At 42.3% G+C, this 17,775-nt stretch overlaps 1 long non-coding RNA gene across 1 annotated transcript; it reads right to left on the bottom strand.

Moving 5' to 3' along the window:
• Positions 1–1,000: 1,000 nt before the first annotated feature.
• On the bottom strand, positions 1,001–12,113 carry LOC146545770 (uncharacterized). Its single transcript, XR_014881281.1, has 3 exons — positions 12,019–12,113; positions 11,164–11,221; positions 1,001–5,522 (listed from the first exon to the last, which is right to left on the bottom strand). It is a non-coding gene; the product is annotated as an uncharacterized LOC146545770 (long non-coding RNA).
• Positions 12,114–17,775: the final 5,662 nt, after the last annotated feature.

The raw sequence follows: 17,775 nt of genomic DNA, 5'->3' as shown, positions 1-17,775 counted from the left end.
GCTCTGGATGCCCCACTGATGCCAGCAGACACAAAGTCCCTCAGAGTCTTCACAGGGATCTCCTGACTCACGAACACTGAGATCAAAGCAGCCAGTGCGTCAGTGCAAAAGGACCCACATGTTGAAGTGCTCTGCATTCAGTGCAATCTAGAGCTTGAGCACAGCCTTTTAGCATGGGGTGTACATAAAAACGCTGCCAAACCTTGTACATCTGGCAAATATATATATGCCTAATTGAGAGAATAAACATTTCCCAAAGACCCAGGGCTGTGAGATTCAAGCCTTGGCTGTAACCATTTGGGTTTATTCACATGCAAAGTAAATGTCATTATCATGAATACCACATTAGAGTCCATCCAAAAGAACTAAACCAGACCATATTTGTATGAAACTGAAAATATATGGTTTTTTTATAGGATTTGGAAATGTAATATTACATTGTCATCCTCTCTCCAAAAAAGAAAATTGAAAGAAAGGCTAAGAAAGAAAGAAAGAAAAAAAGAAAGAAAGAAAGAAAGGAAGGAAGGAAGGAAGGAAGGAAGAAGGAAAGGAAGAAAGAAAGAAAGGAAGGAAGGAAGGAAGGAAGGAAGGAAGAAAGAAAGAAAGAAAGAAAGAAAGAAAGAAAGAAAGAAAGAAAGAAAGAAAGAAAAGAAAGAAAGAAAAAGAAAGAAAGAAAAAGAAAGAAAGAAAGAAAGAAGAAAAAAAAGGAAGAAGGAAAGAAAGGAAAGAAGGAAGAAGGAAAGAAGAAGAAGGAAGGAAGGAAGGAAGGAAGGAAGGAAGGAAGGAAGGAAGGAAGGAAGGAAAGAAGAAGGAAGGAAAGAAGAAAGAAAGAAGAAAGAAAGAAAGAAAGAAAGAAAGAAAGAAAGAAAGAAAGAAAGAAAAAAGAAAGAAAGAAAGAAAGAAAGAAAGAAAGAAAGAAAGAAAGAAAGAAAAAGAAGAAAGAAAGAAAGAAAGGAAGAAGAAAAAAAAAAAAAAAGGAAATTATTCCTGCTGTGGCATATGAAAGCTAGAAGAATTTAATTTTCTGGTCTGTTTGTCCTAGCATGCTTCCTTAGACTTGTCATCAGTTCCACTGGAACACAGGGAATGTAAAAGATATTTTAATACGAATTACTGTATTTGATTCGTTCCATTCTCCTTATAAAATTGTCTGCTGTAAAATTATGTCTAATGTGAAACAGTTATAATTTGCCTGCTACTTCCCTGTATTAATACCTATTAAAACTGACCACAGTAGCACAGTTGCTGCAACATGCAGAAATGCACAAGATTTATTTCAATGTATCTGGAGTGCCAAAGCATAAAAATATATTGAAATTTAAAAGGTCTAAGTAACAATTACATAGATCATGAACAAACTGTCAGTCAGCTCAGATTGGCACAACCATCTCATTTTGAACATCACAGACTTCTTACAAATTAGTTTCTAGGATGTTGCCCGTGTGGCTTCCACCTGATGTAGAATATTTTGACTTCAGTTTTAACACCTGCAGCATCCGTAGGCCTCTTAGAGCAATGCAAAGCTCATTATATGAGACAAATGAATTTAAGAGAGCTTCTATAAACTGTGCTGGAGTCATCTTGCAAAAAGCATTTGTGAACAGCCCATTTGCCATCAGTCCTAAGCCTGGAACCAGACCCTAGAGTTAGAGCCTATCCCAGCACTGGATGCAGAGCAGCCTATCTGACAAAACAAAGCCTCTAAGCAATACCACATGGAAGACGAACGGTAGGACTGGCCTTTGGTGATAAGATCAATGGGGAGGCGAACATGACTAGCAGCACTTCAGCACTTTGATATTCTGGTGATAGGCACTATAAAAAAAAACCCTCATATTGTTCGTATCAACCCACACTTTGCCAAATGTGGCAAAACGCCAGCTCAACCCTTTCCCTTGACGGACAGAAGCAACGTTGGAGATGTTGTTTACCACAGACCAGTGAGTGGTGGACAGAGATCTGCAACTGTGAAGTGATAAAGTGACAATAGCCTTCTGCTCCTGCAGGAAGTGCTTGAAGATTCTCATCGAAGGATGAAAATTGCAACCATAAAGCAAACAAACCCGCCAATAAAGATTATTATGGGCCTGCTAGCGTGCAGAGTGCTAAAAATTTGCAAACTTCAATCCTTCCCGAGTATAACATGTAGATCAAACTACCTCTTACTGCTTCCAGCTGTGGGAGGCTGAGCATATGCAGCAGGAAAACTGCAGCTGCATGTAAAGGGAACGAGGCACCCATATGGTGTGGTTCAGATAGAGAAAGCCTGTGCTTACAGCACAGCACATCAAGCAGCTCTGGATGACACATGGGACCCAACGGGGAATGAGGGACTGCTGCATGGGGACAACATGGTGCCCTGCACTGCCTGTGGTTAATTTCAGTCCCTTTTTGATGAATTTGGAAGTATCCTGACCTTGGTCTGGCTCTTCGTGCTAAGACACTTGCCAGGGGGACTGTGGTGAGGCACCATGGGACATAATAAGCTGAACTGCAAGGAAGCCCTGTAAATCTCACCACTGGCTGACATGTAGTTTGATCCAAAACATTTAGGCAACCTACTGCCACTGCAAGACTGTAAACACATATGCGTATAGTAATCCCCCCAGCCACTCCTGAAACCAGAAAGCATTTACTGGCCTGCCTCTATACCTAACAGTCTCTAAGACAGGGCTAGTTCAAGAACCTAAGAAAGAAGAACCCCCCAAAATAACAGGCACCATCAGTTTTCACCAAAGGTAGCAGCCATAGGCACCCAGCCGTGGCCCTGGGATTCAATCTGTTCTTTTCCAGGGCTTTCCCCATTGGCTGTTCCATACCTCTCATCTTGCTAGTTACTGGATATCACACTGTTTGCTAAATTTATGTCGTGCCTGGCTCTGATTGAGAGGATTCTAAACATAAGAAAATGCAGAACCCATGGAATTCTGTGAGCCCTGCAGCACTTAACACCTTGCCCATGGGAAAGCACAAAGGATGGTGGCTATCCTTGCTTAACTCATGGGCAGCACACCATGCTGTGTGACAAAGCAGAGAAGGCAGATAAGAGTAAGAACTTCATGAGTACAGGAAATTAAGATAAGAAGTGAATATGAGATGGGAGAACCTCAGCTATCAACATTGGTATATTAACTGTATCTATTGCTGTCCTCTGGAAGGGAGGCCCCATGGGCACAGAATGGGATGCATTTCATCTGCACTGTGAAACTCTCCAGGGGAGGGTGATCACGTCCAAACTGCTTGAGGGGAATGGTCAGTGTCCCAAGCTGACTCCCATACTGAGGACTGTTTGACATTGGTGGTCAGGATGGGTTGAAAATGTGCCTGGAGGGATACTGGTAATTTAGCAATATAGATGACTGAGTCCCAGTACCCAGAAATGCTCCCCGGTATTGTTCAGATTATTAGCACGTGTTTTGCCTTTGGGATCTCATCACCATGGAGATTAGTTGATGTTTGTACCACTGCAATGTGCTAATTGCTGCTTTTAAGAACATAGTCTTCTGAATATTGTTGCAGGAGGCAAGACAAAAAGAGCAGTAACTCTCAGAAGTGTGAATGCATTAAAGACAAAGACACTCGTATAATCAGTGGAAGTAAAACATCATTTCAACATGTATCTAATACAATTCTACAGAAACCACAGTGATTAAGAGAGCATTAAAAGGACAATTTAATTGCCTGACAAACCTAATACTGGATGTGTACCTCTTGCCCTTGAGTGGCATTTGTCTTGTAGCATGGATATGTGGTGAAAAAGGGACAGAATTAAACCAGTAGTGAGATAGGCATTGCCACTGCAGGTTAGCCAAATGCCTTCTACAGCCTTGTACGTCATCTCTGGCAGTTGTTAGCACAGATACTTTAAAGAAAGGTGCAAAATCCCACGTAGTGTGTAATTATGCAGTCTTGCCTGTGGAACAGTTTCTTCTTTACTTCCGGAGATGCATTATGTCTCAGAGTATGACAGTTTTCCCAGTTTGCATGACTCTTACATTTTTATTCCAGCTTGCGTAAGAGTAGATATGATGATTCATACACATTATTTCATGCTGTTTTTAGCATTTGTGGAGGAAATGTTAACTGCTCCTTCTTACTCCTTTGATTTTTGTCGCTGGTGTTAATATGGAGCTGGTGACAAAAGAGGCAGAGGCAGGTGCTTTAGCAGCATCATACAACACATTTACGTTTGTGCATCTTTTTCCTGATTTAAAAAAATCAGTACCTTCAAAAGGAACTACTCAGCATTAGCAAGACCTGTCTTGCCTTTCAGATTTATCATAGAATCACAGAATCACCGATTCATGGGATGGTTTGGGTTGGAAAGGACCTTTAAGACCATTCAGTTCCAATCACACTGCCACAGGGCAGGAGTATCTTCCACTAAATTAGACTGTCCAGGATCCCATTCAACAAATCCTTGAACACATATGGGGATGATGCATCCACAGCTTCTCTGGGCAACCTGTGCCAGTGCCTTACCATACTCGTAGGGAAAAACATCTTCCTTATGTCTAATCTAAATTACTTCTTGCCCTGTTACTGCATTCTCTGATAAATAGTTCCTTTCCAACTTTCTTGTAGGTACTGAAAGGCAACAGTGAGGTCTCCGCAGAGCCTTCTCCAGCCTGAACAAACAGCTCTCTCAGCCTGTTTTCATAGCAGAGGTGATCCAGCACTCTGATAATCTTTGTGACCTTCCTCTGGACATGCTGCAACAGCTCCACATCCTTCCTGTACTGAGGGCCTCAGACCTGAATGCAGTACTCCAGATGAGGCCTCAAAAAAGCAGAACAGAGTGGGACAATCATCACCCTCACAGTGCTAGCTACCTCTGTCCTGATGCAGCCCAGGATACAGTTAGCCTTCTGTGCTGCAAGTGCACACTGCTGGTTCATGAACAGCTTTTTGTCCATCAGGACCCCCAACTCTTTTTCATTAGGGCTACTCTCAGTAAGTTCTCCCAAACTATACTTATATCTGGGATTGCCTCGATCTAAGTGTGACACCTGGAAGTCAAAGGGATTGCAAACACTGCTGGCTCATGAAGAGATTCTCATTCACCAGCATCCCCAAGTCCTTCTCCTCAGGGCTGCTCTCAACCGGTTCTCTGCCCAGCCTGTATTTGTGCTTACAGGGTAAGCCAAAATTTCTTTCTGTGCTGTGTCATGACACCTTCTGACTTTATGTCAAATATGAGGATCAGATGGGAGGTCTGGTGACTTTGCAGTGACTGGAAGTTTCTCTTCAGAAAGCTAAGCTCACCTGCCACCTCCAGCTGTGAGCTTCCAGCCTATTGCTTGTTGGTTTTGAGGTCTCTCCCACACTGTGGGTGGGTTGACTAATGATGTTCCTCTGATCCTGCCATCTCCTCTTACCCAAAGAGCCACATTGCTCTCAGGGTCCCTTGATGTGGTCCGATCAATCCATCATCATGTAATATGTTGTTGGTCTTGACACACCTCATCATGCCAGGTTCCTCACTGAGACTGTAGACCTTGTTTCCATTTGCAAGCTTGGATCTGTGAGGGAGGAAGAAATATTTTATGAGTCATCACCGTCAAGAGCTTTACACTTCAAGATGTAAATGTAGGAGGATATTGTTCTTTCAGTTTTGTGTCTTTCAATTTGTTCTACAAACTTGCAAATTCAGGTACAGAAATCAAAATCTTGAATTTCTCTATTTGACTATGTGGAAATGACTATAGTAAAATGCTGACATCTGCAAAACCTCCCAAATCATTTTCACAGTTAGAGAACAGTAAACACAAAGACCCTCAGCTCAAAGCTGGCACAAGAACTGAGTTTCCATTTACCATCATGTGCTTTGCTCTTGTTGATGCCAGTAAACTCCAAGAAAGTTGTCTGCAATAGCAAGTCCATGTGTTGCATAAGTATAAATGACATGTTTTTATGAAGAAGTCCAACACATTGGCTACATCAGAAGGGGAAATAAGTGGAAAAGATGATGAGAATGTAGTTCTTAACTGGAGTGTAGCAGAGGGAAAGTCCAACTCCTAATGTATTGTGGAACTATCTGGTAAAAACTTATGCATGCTTTTGGACTCCATTTCATCTCATTAGAATCACTAAAGTTGCCACAGGAGAGGCCAAGCACATTAGTGAAATAACACAAGTACTCCACCCTTGGAAGATCTGTAAATACAGCACTCCAAAACCATCTGTCAGCCCTCCAAAACCACTGCAGAAAAGGTAAATATTAGTAACAGCTACTAAGATGTAGAAAGAGCAAACTGGGATTTCTTCTTGGTGATGGCTAGTACTTAGACTAAGATCATCTGAACAGCTCCTTCTTCTGTAACCAAAGTGAAGAGAGGGCAGATAAGAAATGAGAAAAACTAAGCCAACTCCAAACGCTAGAGTCAGCACTGAAAACTTAGGAGTTTAAGAAAAATAATAATGAATTGTACATTCTCTGTCTTTGGCTCTGTATCTGTAGAGATAACCTGGACAACTTGTTAGGTAATTCTACTCCAGCTGAGAACAACATTTTCTCTTTTCCTCTTGACGAATTATTTGTGCCTGGAAATTTGGAGGATAAGGGAACTGTAAATACTGCCTGAACCACCTAAAAAACCCAAGATCTTGTAAATTAAAAAGCATTGGAGAGGAAGTTTGTTGACAGACATGAAGGAGATGAGGATGTAAGAACTGCCTTTGATTGATCAGCCTTATGAAATCTTTCTTGTTCTCTTTCAGCTCTTCTGTTCTCCTTGAGAAAGGAGAACAGTTCAACATGACCCCATTTAGTGACGGAAATTGATCATGTGAGTCACTATATCAAAGACTAGAGAGCATGGAGAATCTTGTTGAAGAACCCATAGTTCTAGGATGCTTGCTCTGGTCAGACTGTGTTACGTCTAGGACTCTAACATTTCCCCATTGAGGTTTTAGCACTGAAGCTTGGAGTATTTCTGCTAATTTACCAGGTCAAGCTTGTCCCAGGAGAAGAGGAGCCAGTGCTGAGAGAGAAGCCCATTACAACAGACGGTGCTGTCATGGCATCATCCTTAATCATCTGTAATAACAAGGGACTGCTGAGGGTGGTGGCAAGTTGACTTGCAGGCCTTCGTGCACATCAGATATGCATCAGATCAGGAGATGAAAGGCCTGTCAGCATCATAACTTCTTCTTCTTCTCCTTTCAGCCGGGACACAGTTTTGCTGCATTGCAGACAAATGCTAAATCAGTCTCCTGAGCCAGACACAGCACTCAAGCTTTCAACAAAAGGCCTCAAAGTCCTCTTTGACCTCATCATGGCCAGAGATCTCATTGCTGCCTCTGCCAGGTATGAGCTAATTTTTGATAAACAGATTTTGAAAATGGCTTAGTCTTGTTAATCTATATGTATTAGGTACACTTGTCTGTTATCTGCAAACGTAATATTGTCTGCTATTTGTCTAACTTAAATTGTCTCTGGGAGACACCCTGCCAGCAGACTCCATCATTGAAGTATCTGTGGAGTGTGCATTTGGGTGAAACAAATTAAATGTTTTGTGTTAGTTGGTACGCTTAGGTAATATACCCAAGGTATCCATCCAGGCCTAATGAGAAGAAAATCAGCATTCTCTCTTTTTCTCCAAACTCCTTTCTGTTCATCTGTGAAGTAGAAAGTACTTTTTGGAGAGGCGGTGAAAGAGCCCTGCTGACATTAATGGGAACTGTGTACTGCAGGCAAATTAGAGAGTGCACTTTATGTGGTACATGACAGAGGAACTGCCATTGCTTGTCCTGACATTTACTAGTGCACAACAGCTGAAGGACTTCCCATGCACCAGGAGTCCTGGCTTAATGAAAAATTTTCAAAGGCAAAATCACAGCAAATTGCACATTAGTCTTTATGAGAAGGTGACAGAGATGACCAATGGAGCTGGAGTAGTGTCAAAGGGATGTGTGCCTGGGGTGCAACTATGGGAGAAACTGGAGAATGTGCATGTATGTCTGAGCATGTGATTATAAGTGAGCATAAAGCTACGCTACCTGGCAAATAGGATAAGAGGCTATAAAGCCAGGTGCTGCAGTACTGTAGGTTTGGGTGAGATACTGGAGGGACCAGAGCATCTTTGAGGTGACTACTGAAGGGACCAGTAGAAAGAGGCATGAGAAGTCATGGCTGTCACATGAAGCCTCCAGAGACTGGAAAAAAGGCAATGTCACACCCATTTTTAAGAAGGGTAGAAAGGATGACTCAGGGAACAACTGACCTGTCAGCCTCACCTTGGTGCTGGGAAATATCATGGAGTAGGTCCTTCTGGAAGCTGCACCAAAGCAAACAGAAGTAAGGGAGATAATATGGGATAATGAGCATGACTTCACAAAGGGAAGGTCTTGCCTGACCAAACTTGTCACTTTATGGTGTAACTGCATCAGTGGACAAGAGAAGAGCACTGATGTTATCCATCTAGACTTCAGTAAAGCCTTTGACACAATCCTCCACAACATCCTTCTCTCCAAATTGGAAAGATTTGTTGAGTGGACTGTTTAATGGATGCGGAATGGGTTATGAGATTGTACCCAGAGGGTGGTGGTCAATGGCTCAATGTCTGAATGGAGATCAGTGATGAGTGGTGTCCCTCAGGGGGCCATACTGGGACCAGTGCTCTTAAACACTTTCATTAGTGACATCAAGAGTGAGACTGAGTGCATCCTCAGCAAGGTTGCATATTACCAAGCTGTGTGGTGAGATTGACACACTGAGAGACAGGATGCCATTTAGAGACCTGGACAAGCTTGAGCCTTAGGCCCAGAAGAACCTCGTGAGGTTCAATAGATCCAAGTGCAATGTCTTGTAACTGGGTCTTGGCAACCCCCACCATCAGAACAAGTTAGGGGGTAAAAGGATGGAGTATTTCCAGAGGAGGACCTCAAAATTGATCCAAAGGATAGAAGGCTCCAGAGAGACCTGAGATTGGTCTTTCATTATCTAAAGGGAACTGTAAGAAAGAAGGGGACAGACTCTTTGACGAGGTCTGTTGTGATAGGACAAGGGAAATGATTTAAAACTAAAAAAGAGGAAATTTAGATTGGTTATAAAGAAGGTTTTTTTACAATAAGAATGGTGAGACACTGGCACAGGTTGCCCAGAGAGGTGGTGGATGCCCCGTCCCTGGAGATATTCTAGGTCAGGTTGAACAGGGCTCTGAGCACACCTGTAGGTGTTCCTGTTCATTGCAGGGGAGCTGGTCCCTTGCAACCCAAATGTCTGTACCAGTACCTAGAAAAAAAATAGCATGTCCCCACTACTGGTACAAAGCCAGTTACTAGAGGACACCCTCCAGTTCCAGCTGGGCCTTGGACTTTCTGACCCCATTCTCCCACACAGCCTCACAGCATCTCTGTACTCCTCCCAGGCTGCTTGTTCCTGCTTCCACTGCCCATCCATTTTCTTCTTACTCTCCAGCATGGCCAGCAGGTCTTGGTTCAGACATGCCAGTCTCCTATCTTCCTTTCCTGACCTCCTTCACCTGAGGATGAAGAACTTTGTGCACTAAGGAAAGCTTCCTTAAAGACCTGCCAGCTTGGCTCCCTTATCCTTTAGGACAGATTCTCAAGACGGTTTGTTGACTAACTCCCTGAAGAGCCGGAAGTTGACCTTCTAAGAATTAGCTGGAGGGAGTCATGTTTGTAAAATCATAGAGTCGTAGAATGGTTTGGGTTAGAAGGGATTTAAGATCATTTGATTTAAGTTAGAAGGGATTAGAAGGTTAAAAGGGATTTAAGATCATTTAGTTCCAAGCCTCCTGCTACAGGCAAGAACATCTCGCACTAGATCAGGTTGCCCAAAGCCCCATTCAGCCCAGCCTTAAATGCTTCCAGGGAGGGGGCATCCACAGCCTCTCTGGGCAACCTGTTCCAGTGTCTCACTACCATCACAATAAAGAATTTCTTCCTAATATCTAGTCTAAATCTATCCTCTTCCAGTTTAAAACCATTTCCCCTTGTCATGTCACTAGATGCCCTTATAAAAAATCCTTCCCAGCTTTTCTGTAGGCCCCCTTCAGGTACTGGGAGGCCCCTATGACGTCCTCCTAAAGCCTTGAGCCTCCAGGCTCAAGATCCCCAGCTTTCTCAACCTGTCCTCATCGTAGAGGTCCTCCAGTCCTCTGATCATCTTTGTGGCCTTTCTCTGGACCTGCTCCAATAGCTCCATGTCCTTCTTGTTTTTGGAGCCCCACAATTGGACACAGTACTGCAGATGGGGTCTCACAGGAGCAGAGTAGAGGGGCAGAATCTCCTCCCTCAACACACTGGTCATGCTTCACTTGATGCAGTCCAGGATAACTGTTGGCCTTCCAGGCTGCAAGTGCACATTGCCAGCTCATGTTGAGTCTCTCATCCACTGACACCTCCTACTCAGGGCTTCTTTCAAGCCATTCTCTACCCAACAGGTATCTGCACTAGGGATTGCCCCTAGATGCAGAATCTTGCACTTGGCCTTGTTGAAGTTCACAAGGCTGACGTGGGCCCACGTCTCTTGTTACATCTGTGTGTTTATTTCCCACTAACAGACCTTGATTCTGAGCCACAACAGAAAGGGACAGGATTAGGTTATCTGGGCTGTCTCTGTTTGAACAAATATTTTTGCCTGCCCTTTTGATCAGTATGGCCAACCACATATGCACCTTGCATGGGCGTGCACACATGCCTGATGTGGCTATGTGCTTTGTTTCACTCCAGGATGGACCTCAGAACACATTCCTGGATTTTGGCAGCCCCTGCAACAGATTACTTAGAGAGGCATGGCTTGCTTTGGTTTTACTTTCATTAATAAACTTTGTTGAGAAAATATGGAATCAATACTAATAAAAAGGAGCATTTAGACTGACTGAGTTTCACTGAGTTTTCACCAAAGGTGTGACTGAGATATGGAGCTAGGCTTAAGAACCCAGACTGACTCTGCCACTGGCATTGCTGCTGTAGCTTGGACTTCAGTGTGATTTAAACACATAAATCTTTATCCAGGGCCATAGTGGTTCTTGAAAACTCACTGAGGTCTTATGGTCATAGCAAACTGCAGCTCATTGAAATGTGACCCCACCGTCTGTGGTCACATCTCCAGATGACAGAGAATGAGAGAGAAGAAGGGGCCAAGGACAGAATGCTGTGATAAAAAAGCCAGAGATGAGAGACTATTTTACTCACTCATACACGGAGCAGGAAATGTCCCAAGAGCTCTTTGAGGCTCTTTCTCCACTTGAATCTACAAAATGAATAAGAAATAATTTAACAATAGGGCTCTGTGTGACTCAAGCCACAATACTATGTGTGTCACAAACGAAAAAGCTTTTGTTTCTATTTGGCGGGTATCCACGAATCACAGTGGCCACAAAGATTTTTACCAACATTTGCACCATCTTTGACAGTCCGCAGATGTCCCCCACTGCTAGTTAATTTCCAGTCTGAGCTGGTTTAGCAAGGAGACATTGCATATTCTCTTCTACCTTACATAGTATTGTTGCTTTTTTAAAAAAAGAAAAAGTTTTGTGCTGAAAGGGAGTGAAATGGTGCTATTGGGAATTGATAATATCGCCAACTGGCTCAGTGGTATTTTTGCAGCCAGATACAATGACTCTGAAAGGAACAAAGCAAAAACACCCTAATATTTCCTCCACCGCCCTGTTGTCCCAGATGACTAAATCTAATCTATATAATAAGGAGTATCACTTCCAGTCCAAGGAATTATTTGAACGTGATGTGCTAAGGAGCATATTGAAGACAGTGAATAACCACCCTTCTCCAACTGAGCTGTTCACTGATTTTATCATTAGATTACTGCGCTGTGTTTTTTTGGACCACCAAGCTCATTGATCCCATCCAGCTACACTATGCCTAAATGACTTTCAGTCTCTTGAATTAAATGTCTCCTCAATTCAGAAATCACTTATTTCACCAGAAGTGGGGCCTCTTCTGGCAGGCACATGACATAAACTGGGTCCCTCAGCATGCAACGCTGCTTTCATTTCATTGCAGGTCATAGATTTTAAGAAGAGGACTCACCACGAGCCTTCAAGCCAATGTCGTTTTTGCATGGACCACAGGACTTGCTGACATCAGTTCCTGCTTCAAGTCCAAAGACAATGGTTGGAATAAAACAGATCATTTTGGAAACATTTCCAGTATACACATTCTTAACCCAGTATTAGTTGCTCCAATGATTATTTTTATTTCCATTTTTAATTAATTTTAATTAAAAAATTATTTCCAACTGCAATCATTGGAGCCTGTTGTGTCTCTTTGTCTGCCACACTGAAATAGCATCTACAGACAGCTGTTAACTTAAAGAAGGCCATAGGTTGTAATCAAGCCAAATTCTGCTTTGATGGTCCCTTTAGACCTTTCTCTACCAGGTACATTTCCCAGTCCAGAATATTCTTGAACTGTGTTTCTGAATAATCTCAGGAACATCCACACCCTTTCTCCCTCAGCTCTCTCTCCTGCTATGCACACAAACATATACACACCAGAAATATCTCTAAACAATGAGTGTATCCTTTGTGCAAGCATATTCAGAGACCAAAGGTTGCCTATCATCGGTGCATCTGGCATGTGCCCATTCAGTCTATATTACTCTTGTTGCCTGATTCAAATCTTGTGCAGGACCAAGTTGAAATCCTGGGATCAGTGCTGGGCTGATAGGTCTACAGATTATCCGGGCTGTGCCATTTATCATGCAAGCTCTCTCCCAGGCATCTGGAACTTCCCCAGTGTGTTAAGATTTATTTTCTTTGGCCTCTTTTTTTTCAGTCTGCTGGATACAGGTTGCTCAGCTCTTTGCCTGACTTTATTATCTGCAGTTTAACCTCCTCTTTGGTTACAACTAGAACAAAAAGTATGTGATTACTGTTCATTGACATGAATAAATGATTAGGATTTTTTTTCCCCTGGATATAAAACATAAATATTACAGATTAATCCTCTTTTTATTTTTTATTATTGGCAGTTTTACTATTTCCATCTCGTAATGGACTCATGTCATTGTTAAGATCCTTTATGTTCTGGAAAGACTTAAATAAAATTCCAAGCATACAACAAAATACTCAACAGGCAACTCTCCTCTGCTCTGCTTGTCATGGTTCTACTTGTGACCTGTTACTCCTTTTACCAATTTTCCCCAAATCCTACCTTCTAATTTACATATATCTTCATTAAGTGTTTTTGTTTTTTCTCTTGGGATTCACGTACACATATGCATGAGAAGTTTTACTTCCCTTCTGAGGCAGGCTATTTAATGACTGCAGATTTCTTTCCTGGGTGTGGTTTCTTGGGCATCCACTTACGTATTATCCAATGATTCTCAATCATCATTCAGATTTTCCTGTTAATAAAATCCTTTTCCCAGTTGAATTTCTCCCAGCATTGTTTTCAGCTAAAAGGAAATTTGCTCTTTAAGGCACAACTAATATCCTTTATTGGATTGGACTTCATTCTGTTTGGAGATAATAGATATAATCCCACTGTCGGCAGTTATACTCAAGTCACTGGTAATTGTTCATCTTATAATCAGTCTCTCTGCTGCAGTAAAGGGAAGATCTAATATAAATTTCCCACTTGGATGTAGCACCGAAATTGTCATTTATAATGCTTGGAAATGGTTGCCTTCTTCTCAGAGTGCTAGAGCACAGAAAATTCAGTTTAGAAAACCAGGGTATGTCAAAGTTATAAATTAAAAAAAAAAAAAAAAAAAAAAAGGAAAAAAATAGCCAAGAAAACAGGCTATTATCCTTTCTAGAGCTCTGTCAAATCTTTTGCTGTTGGCTAAAGCATGCAGCAAGATCATTACTATGTGGTACACCGCACATTTTCAGAATACACATCACTACCATGTGCAATCCCAAACAAATGAGACCCAAACCTGGTTGGTCAGAGAAGACCGGAGTCATGTCAGCCCATGTCAGCCCAGCACCTTGCCTACTATCTATATATACAGTATATAAGTATCTTTTTGCCCGGCTGACTATATGCTAAAGAAAACATCTGCTGGCCTCTTAGGGAGTCACATACTGTTTTACAGATTTTAGTAGACATAACACCTTCAGTAGCTCACAACATATTACCATTATCTTACTACCACCTCCCAGGAGAATACAGTGGGGGGATCCTCATTTGCAGAAAGGGATCCCCTCTGATGTTGAAACCAAAATTACCTGTCCTCAGGTATACTCAAAAGCTGCTAAGCTTTTTATATATTATTAATATACAATGTGCCCAATTAGTCCTTTATTGTTATCAACACAAGAAGAAAAATTAAAAAGGAACAAATACCTGAAGGAAGGTTCACAAACACACCACTTACCACCATGCCCTGTTAGTGTCTGTGACTTCACAGCACAGAAAGATAAGGTAAATATAACACATGCAGGAAGAGCAGATCTTGGAGATTGCTTTGGTCTAAGGGATGAGTCTTTTCTTGTCCATCAACATTGACTGTCACTCTCCTGGTTTCATTTTTGGAGTCCAGTTACTCAGTACTACATGCAAAAACTGGTATTATTTTCTGCCACAGATTTCCTCAAACTTGATATTGCACTTTTCATGCCGTGGGGGGGAGCGATAGATGGTGCATTTTAGGGGAGACCTGATAGCAGCCTTTCAGTACCTAAAGGGGGACTGCAAGAAAGAAGGAGACGAACTCTGTTGTGATAAGACAAGGGAAAATGGTTTCAAACTAAAGGAGGGGAGACTTAGATAAAGATATAAAGACATTTTTTACAATAAGGGTGGTGAGGCACTGACACAGGTTGCCCAGGGAGATGGTTGATCTCCCATCCCTGAATGCCTTCAAGGTCAGGCAGGATGCGTCTCTGAGCACATGATGTAGCTGTAGATGTCCCTGTTCCTTGCAGGGGAGTTGGACTACATGGCTTTTAAGGATCCCTTCCAACTCAAACAATGTCATGATTCTATTTTTTTTCTTTTTTGAGGCATGCTGGCACTCCCAGGAGCAGCCCATGTTTGCTCAATGGGCCACCAGTAGCCAGTTCAACAACCCAGCAGCACAGACACAAACAGACACTCACCTCCACCAACACTGACTAATGAAGAGTTTACATGTCAGAACAGTGATATTTCTGGCTGAGTGGCTTTTTATCCATTCTTCTTTTGATACAAAAGCCATGGCATAAAGAGGCAGAGCACTTAAGACACGTTTACAAAGATTAAACCACTGACTTGGCTTTAGTTAAAGTAAATTCTCCTGCTTCCCACTGTGCAAAGGTTTACACAGGGAGGACTGGCAAAGGTTGCTTTGTCTTCTTTCCTGCCACTGTCTTTTGGCTCCAACAACAAATGCAGGACTTAAACCACATAAAAGAGCGGTAAGGTATTAGAACTTTTTGAGAGGTTTGGCATCTGATACATTCCTAATCTGTCCGGGTAGGGTTTAGATCAACTGCGGTGCTCATGTCATGATAAGGCAATTTAATGAGCCTGAAATTCCAACTTCCCTCTGGAGGTGAGGAGTTACAAATCTCTGTCCACAGCCTCTTTGCTGTTGAGGCTCCAGAAATTGTATTGCATCATAGGCTAAAGCACTCTAATTCACCCTAAGGTGGTGACTGTAAATGGAAGTAGATCTGAGGGTGGCTTTAGTGGAAAAATTGCACAGCTGCTGTCATAGAGCAGAACTATTTTGGACTTTCAACCAGGAAGGCAAGAATGACTGCTTTTAAAGCAGTGACAGCCGCCTCCAACACTGAAAACAATGCTACTGAGGGCTGGGGGTTAGCTTACCCAGCAGCAGGTCCTGGTAGGATGATCACGAGACAGCATGGGGGGGAACTCATCCATAGGGTAAGACATGTCAGGAGAGAAGTGCTAAAAGGATAGTTCGAAGAATTAATAGGTAAAGATCCCCAAGAAATGCACGTAAGGAGCTCAACTAGGACTGGATGTTTTGTAAGACTAGCATTCATCTATGCACTATTCTGCACCACTTGCAGAAAGATCATCTTGGCTATGACAGGAGAGGAAGGAAGGGCAAATGACTTATCTACCACTAAAATGGAAAAGGAAGCAGAGTAAGCAAATTATGTACTTATTAGATTGTTCCTCTCAGAACTGACAGCGATTTAATAACAGTAAACACAAACATTAGAAAAGGAAAATTTGTCATTAAAGAAAAAATCTGTTTTGGGAGAGGCAGTCCAGAGGAAGACATGATGGAGCAGGAACAGTGTGTGGGAGCACACTGCATTGCCAGGCAGAGTAGAGGGACATATGGGCTAGGTGCTGCACAGCCTTTCCCAGGTTGAGCTGTTCTCAGTATTTTTATTCATGTCCCAGACGATGGAACAGAGAGGATATACAGATGGCAGCCAGCAGGGAGGGACTGTCAGTAGTTTGGAGGACAGGATTTGAATTCAAAATGATCTTGGCAGACCAGTGTATTTAAGGACTAACAGAAAAACATGCTGCTCCAGAGACAAGCTCATAGATTCTACACCTCATCAGGAGCAACCAGCTATATGCTGTGGGATGCAGAACAGCTGCCTGGATCACAATCTGAACAGCAACTCTGCATTGTTGCAGAGGAGGGAAGCCCTGGCCTGACAGTGCACAAAGAGAATTATCCTCTCTGATATACACAGCCTATCTTCAGCTCTGCAAAATGACATGTGCAGGCAGGCTAGAGCATAGCTCTCCAGGAAAGATATGGCTGAGTTGCACCAAGTCCAAAGAAACAGCAAATCTCATTAGAGATCTAGGAACATAATTCAGAAGAAGACAATTAAAATCATGGAGTTGCTTGAAAAGAGAGAACTTTCTGCCATAACACATAGCATAAGAGATGAGCCCAGATTAAAGGACAGAAGACAAAGGTCAGAGGTTAGGAAACACTTTCTTAAAGCTGAATGGAGTTGAACAGGCACAAAGTGAGCCATGGCACATCCACTACTATAGGCTTTTGAAAGGTTTGCAGGAATATCTGAGATGCAGATGAGACAGCTGACAGTGGAGGGATGGGGCCCATGGCTTATTAAGTAGGGTCACATAATGGAATCATAGAATTTTTTTTATTTGGAAGGGACCATTAAAGGTCATTTAGTCCAACTTTCCTACAGTGAACAGGGATGTCCACAGCTAGTTCACATACATACTCCCCTACAGTTTTGAATTTCAGAATGCCCTTTCAGCACTTATCTCAAGGTATGAACACGATCCTTCCCAGCAGAATTCTGCAACAGAAGGGAAAAAAAGCACAACCCTTTCTTAGAGTTTCTCGTGTTTGCCATCTTCTTCATCACACTTGCTTCTGGGAGTCCCATCCTAAACAGCCAGCATCCCTTCTTCATGACACAAGGAGACAGGATTGGTGCCATGGGATCTGGGGATCTACACAGGATCACTACAGGCCTGGGAGGCACATTCAATGATCTGACGGGTCAAGCTGCTGCCCCTGCCACTGAGCTGAGTTTGTTTTATTAAGGAAGGGTCACCCCTTTATCCAAATAATGCCTTACTTCGAAAAATAAATAAATAAATAAATAAATAAATTTCCCCAAATCAAATCTATTTCATAGCTCCATACATTGCTATCCATACACAGTTACCATGCACATACTGGGCAATTATAGCTTCTGGGAACCCATTTTCTTAAGAAACAAATAAGTTTTGAGGTTAAAAAAAAAAAAAAGACTTAGAGATCCAAAACCAGACTTAAGAAAAAATTATTGCGATTTTAGTAAGATTTCTCCACCTATTTCAAAGTCAAATAGTGTTTTAACATCAATTTTCAGCCAATAGTGTTGGCGTATG

This window comes from Meleagris gallopavo, chromosome 1 (assembly GCF_905368555.1).
Source record: "Meleagris gallopavo chromosome 1, MGAL_WU_HG_1.1, whole genome shotgun sequence".
NCBI lineage: Eukaryota > Metazoa > Chordata > Aves > Galliformes > Phasianidae > Meleagris > Meleagris gallopavo.
This window is presented reverse-complemented; position numbering and strand designations above follow the sequence as displayed.